Here is a 6,710-nt window from a genome sequence, read left to right on the forward strand (position 1 = left end):
AATGCACCTTACAAAATAAAAAGCCATTTAACCATTTAATCTAGCAAATCATATATTTAATTAAATCAATAATCACAGAGCATAATAATCAACTAATTATGCCCGCAAAAGATAACATCATCCATTTAATTAAATAACCATTTAAATAATAGAAACACGCAAAACCAAGAATGATCAAATGATGACTCTCAAAATGACCAAACCGAGGCACCATGACTCGCATAATAGCCAGATGGGAAAGACAACCGACTAACAACACTCACACGAGTGTGACTGCGGGTCAAACTAGGGTACAACAACTATCTCCTCCACTCCCATCGGATATATATATAAGACATGCTCAGACCTGTGAAACCAGGTGGAGTCAATACCCCGTACCTACCCGGTACTAGTACCTACAATGTCCTACACCAAAGAATCCACACGTGCATATAGACAAATATATAAATACAAACATGACACCCACACCGATGAAGGAGATTCATGATGTTCCCTGTCTCACTAGAGTAAGTGAAGGAAAATCATCTCCTCACATCCCATACACATGTAAATAACACATCACACATATAAGGTAAAAGTGTCAGTCCATGATAATGATCCATAAAATAGCATTAATCATAAGCACTTAAATACTGCATAAAAGCATACACCGTACATCCATATAAGCATGAAATAACATCACATATAATCTGAATCAATATACAATAATGTTCCACTGAACAGTCACAGAAGTAAATCAAAATATACAAAAAGAGGCTGATCGAGGAGGGGTACTACATCCTCCCCTCGAGCCTAGGCATATATATATAAGGCATTCTCAGACCTATGAAACCAGGTGGAGTCAATATCCCGTACCTACCCGATACTAGTACCTGCAATGTCCTGCACCAAAGAATCCACACATGCATATAGATAAATATATAAATATAGACATGACACACACACCGATGAAGGAGATTCATGATGTTCCCTGTCTCACTAGAGTGAGTGAAGAAAAATCATCTCCTCACATCCCATACACATGCAAACACACAACATGTAAATAATGCATCACACATATAAGGTAAAAGTGTCAGTCCATGATAATGATCCATAAAATAGCATTAATCATAAGCACTGAAATACTGCATAAAAGCATACACTGTACATCCATATAAGCATGAAATAACATCGCATATAATTTGAATCAATATACAATAATGTTCCACTGAACAGTCACATAAGTAAATCAAAATATACAAAAAGAGGTTGATCCAGGAGGTGTACTACATCCTCCCCCCCAAGCCTAGGATTACTCCTGGAAGCCTAAAACAGATAAGAATAAAGCTCTCTCATCTTTGCTGCATCTTCCCAAGTTGTTGAGGTCTCATCACCAGGATCCCATAGGACCCTTACTTGCTTGATGGTATGACCCCTGAGGGTCAAATACTGATACTAAAGGATGTGCATGGGGTCCATGGAAAGCTGTTTGTCCTCAACCTGCAAAGTGTTCCAATCAAGAACATGGGTCACATCAGGATGATAAGGATGAAGAACAAAAACATGAAAGACATCATGGATGCAAGATAGACTTGGTGGTAAGGCAATATGGTAGGCAACGGGTCCTATCCTCTCAAGGATCTCAAAAGGGCCTACAAAATGAGACGCCAACTTAGAACCCTTTCCATAACGGATCAAACTCCTCCGTGGATGCACTCTCAAAAACACAAGGTCACCAACAAAAAACTGGTGATCAATTCTATGGGAATCAACATACTTCTTCTGCCTATCCTGAGCAGCAACCAAATGCCCACGAATATGCTCAGCCTTTTGCTCCATCTCACGAAGCAAATCCGGGCCTAAACACACCCTATCCTCCAATCGATCCCAACATAAAGGAGTACGGAAAGGACAACCATACAAATCCTGGAAGGGAGACATGCCTATAGAGCAGTGATATCCGTTGTTATAAGAAAACTCTACAAGGCATAGATATTCCTCCCAGTGCGACTTCTGGTCCATAACATACATGCAAAGCATGTCCTCCAAGACCTGATTCACACACTCAATCTGACCATCAGTCTCTGGGTGATAAGTTGAACTGAAGTTCAACTGGGTTCCCAAAGCATGCTGAAGTGAGGTCCACGAGGTTGAAGTAAAGACCGGGTCTATTAGAAATGATCCACCTTGGGATTCCATGCAACCTCACCACATCTTCCAAGAAGACTCATTCCACAACTGTTGTTATATAAGATGATCGAATAGGGACAAAATGAGAAACTTTGGTCAATCTATCAACAATGACCATGATGGCATCATGGTGACATGAATAAACAGGCAACCCTACTATGAAATCCATGGAAATGATATCCCATTTCCAATCTGGTATCAAATTCGGTTGTAAAAGCCCTACAGGGTGTTGATGCTCCACCTTCACCCACTGACATTCCAATAACTTGGACACAAAATCAACAATGTCATGTTTCATACCAGCCCAATGATATAACTGACTAAGATCTGCGTGCATCTTCTTGACACCAGGGTGTACCGAATAAGGTGCACGATGGGCCTCAGTCATGATCAAAACGCGAAGACCCTCGATACATAGATCCATCCAAGATGTCGAAGAAGACCATCTGACTCAAGAGTATAACTAAAATATCTACCCTCCAATGGTCTTCTAGACTCTGCAATGGCTCTAACATCCTGATACCAAGTGTCCTGAGGAAGAACTCCAAGAATTCTCTCACTCAAGTCCACACCAAGGGACAATGCTACAACCTCATGCCGCCTACGACTCAAAGCATTTGCCACTACATTCTCTTTCCCCTGAATAAAATGAACCTCAAAATCATACTCGCAGAGGAATTCCATCCATCATCGTTGTCAAGCATTCAAGTTCGTCTGCATGAAAATATATTGCAAACTGCAGTGATCACTATGTAGTTCAAACCAATGCCTCAACAGGAAATGTCTCCAACGAACCAATGCATGCACTACAACTGCCAACTCCAAGTCATGAACTGGATAGTTGAACTCGTGATCCTTGAGTTTGCGAGACTCATAGGCAACCACACATCCATCCTGCATAAGCACTAGACCTATACCTTCCAAAGAGGCATCTGTGCATACCATGAAATCTCTGGATGGGTCAGGAACTACCAAAATTGGAGCACTAACAAGGAGTTCCTTTAAGGTACGAAAAGATAATTCGCACTACTTTGACCAAACAAACTTCTTCTCTTTCCTCTAAAGAGAAGTAGTCGGATGGCCTATCCAAGAAAAGCTCTGAACAAAGCGGCAGTAATATCCATCCAAACCAATGAAACTTCGAACCTCAGAAACATTGGTCGACATTGGCCAATCAACAATGGCTTGGATTTTAGAAGGATCCATAGATACACCTTCTCCTGAAACTATATGACCAAGATAGCTCACCTCCAACTGAAAGAAATCACACTTCGCCAAATTTGCAAAAAGTTAATTCTCCCTCAAGCACTGCAATACATGACGCAAGTGACCCTCATGCTCTTCCATAGATCTAGAATAAATCAATATGTCATCCAAGAACACAAGGAAAAAGTAGTCAAGGTAGGTGCGAAAAACCTCATTCATAAGACTCATGAATACTGACAAAAGGCACCACTGTGAACTCATAGTGACCATAACGAGTACGAAACATCATCCTATAAATGTCTGCATCATGAATGCACAACTGATGATACCTAGATTTCAGGTCTATCTTAGAGAACACCTTGGCTCCCTTCACCTGATTGAAAAGATCATCTATCTGAGGCAATGGAGATCGGTTCTAGATGGTTACCTTATTCAACTGTCGATAATCAATGCATAATCGAAGAGAACCATCCTTCTTCTTAATGAAGATAACTGACGCACCCCAAGGAGAAACACTAGGATGAATGAATCCCTTGGCCAACAAATCCTCCACCTGCAACTTCATCTCACTTAGCTCCTGAGTAGTCATCCGATATGGTGCTTTCGAAATAGGTTCCACACCAGGAACCAAGTCAATGTGAAAGTCTATGTCTCGCTTTGGAGGCATACCGGGAATATTCAAAGGACACACATCAACATACTCTCAAAGAATAGGGTGACCATCAAGAGTGATTTATGGACTCTCTTCCTCATCCACATCCTCAAGAGCAACCACAAAAAGATGACAGCCTTGATGCATGGACCGCCTAAGTTCCATAGCAAAAATCATACATAAGGATATCAATTGTTGAACTCCAACAATACCAAATATAATGCCCCGCCAGGAACCTCGAAGGAAAACCCACAAACAAGGGTGAAACGGTTTTTTTTTTAAAGTATAAACATAATAAGTGCATTTACACAACATGCAGGATTACACAAGCGAAAGACTTACACCAAAATTCCTTAAGGGTTACCAATGAAGACTTAACTTCATTAGATAAATTCCATGATTACCATTAATCCAAATATTCTTCATTAACTCAATGATCACAAGAAGCCATAAGCAATAATAGATTACACCATTGAAAGATAGAAAGGATACATTATAATTCCACTTCAATAAGCATGTACACATATCATAAAGGAAACTAATAAAAACATCCCAACATAGGATTACATTGCTCTTCCAATACAAAGTTTCTCAATATACATATAAAGATACATCATAACCAAATACAAGGTTACATAAGATCAATATTACAATGACCACATAGGTCTCCAAATAACAATAATATCCAAACATGAGATGAATCATAAGCCACAAACCATAGGAACACCTGTGAATCCAATCCTCGCATGAAGGTACAAATCCGAACATCCGATGGGAAGTGGCACTACCACCCAACCATGTAATTCCCAAAACGGAATCACCCCATAGTGCTAGGAGATAGATGAGCACCCTCAAATAAGAATAACCATGACATGATCGATAAAACAATATGACTCCATGACAACACAATATGACTCCACAAAAATCAAGTGACTCAACATCACAAACACACAAGTGAACCAAATGAGAGAGTGTCGTCGCATAGCTTGATGGTTACCTTGGTAGGCTCTCCTAGGTCCTGACTCTCTGTCCTAGTAACCTCTCCTGAACCTCCGGCTCCAACTAAGTCTCATGCAAACCCTTCTAGCCTTTTGTGAAGACAAGGTGGTCGGTTTGCCATTCCAGGCCTTCTCGCAACATTATGAGCCCTGTACGAGCACTCACCTATGCGCGAGGTACAATTATCTTCATTAATGTTTGGGTACTACCCACCTAATCAATTAATTAGATTATCACTTATTATCTGACTTTCACAAGAGTAACCTGCTCGAAAGCCACTCTCTCAAAGGACACAAAACAGACAATGTCACTCCCCGAGGACCCTATGGCGAAGCAGACAACCATTACACCACTTTTAGAAACAAGTGGTCAAGCAAGGACATTCTGACTCTTGGCTAACCATAAGGAAAAGACACTACATGGTTAGGATAATGAAGCCAACATATATCACTTGGTCAAAGGTACCAAATACGCCACCACAGGACGACTTAACCACACACCAGAATTAACACATTATACACTTGCAAGAATAGATAATTCACTAAGTCCGCACTCAGACAATCTTTGAGGAAATCAACATCATAAACACTTGCAACATCATTGATTGAAAATTAAATAAAACACTATTTTCCAGCAGTCACATCTAATCAATTTCCAAATCAATATTCCATCAAGAATGAAATCCACATTAAAAATTCAACCAAATTAAACATGAATTCCAAACAGGCATTTAATCCATTTCCAGAATTTATCCAAATTAACCAATTTGAATTCATAATTTCATGCCTTGATTTCCATAGATAAATTTACTAACCACATAATAACCATCACATGAAAATCACTATTTATTTTTATTCGACACAAAATCCATTCTAAAATATATTTCATTTAACACCAAAAACCACTCTAAAATATATTAAAATTATTAAAAATTAACTTTATAGCACTAATTGGTTTGAACCGGTAAAGGGAGATGGTTACGCAGGGGTCAAAACCAACCCGTGGTAGTGTCACTACCAAGGCCCCAGGCACTACCTGCCGGTAGTACTACTACCAACCGGTAGCGTTGTTGCCGACCGGTAGCATTGCTGCCGACCAGTAGTAGGCACTACCATCCGGTAGCACTACTACCAACCGATAGTAGTGACTACCTACCAGTAGCACTTCTACCAACCGATAGTAGTGACTACCTACCGGTAGCACTACTACCGTCGGTAGTACTGGTACTGCCGACCGGTAGTACTGCTACCTGCAGGCAGTAGAGACTACCAACCCGAGTGGTGGGACTAGCCCGCCACGAGGTGAGGTAAGGTCAATGAACAAAAAAAAATAAAATACATGCCTCCAAGGCATTAAAATCAACACTCCACCCAATCGTTTAAATAAGAAAACAATTCATTTTCGGAACATTTCACGGGCACACACATACAGTGCCAAATCCAATTTTCAAACGGAAATTTACCAAATAAGGCAAATGGTGAAATAAAATCCCATGGAAACCACAAATCTTGGACAACAAAATACTATAAAGCACACAACAAGCTAAATCTAGTTCATTTTTTCCAAATAGAAGAGGTATAACTAGAAATTGATTTTCAAGAACAAACAAATATCAGATAGAGAAATGAACCATTTCTTTCCTAAATGCAACCATATGATATAGATTTCACAAAACCAACAATAA

Source organism: Cryptomeria japonica, chromosome 8 (genome assembly GCF_030272615.1).
Source record: "Cryptomeria japonica chromosome 8, Sugi_1.0, whole genome shotgun sequence".
NCBI classification, from domain to species: Eukaryota; Viridiplantae; Streptophyta; class Pinopsida; order Cupressales; family Cupressaceae; genus Cryptomeria; species Cryptomeria japonica.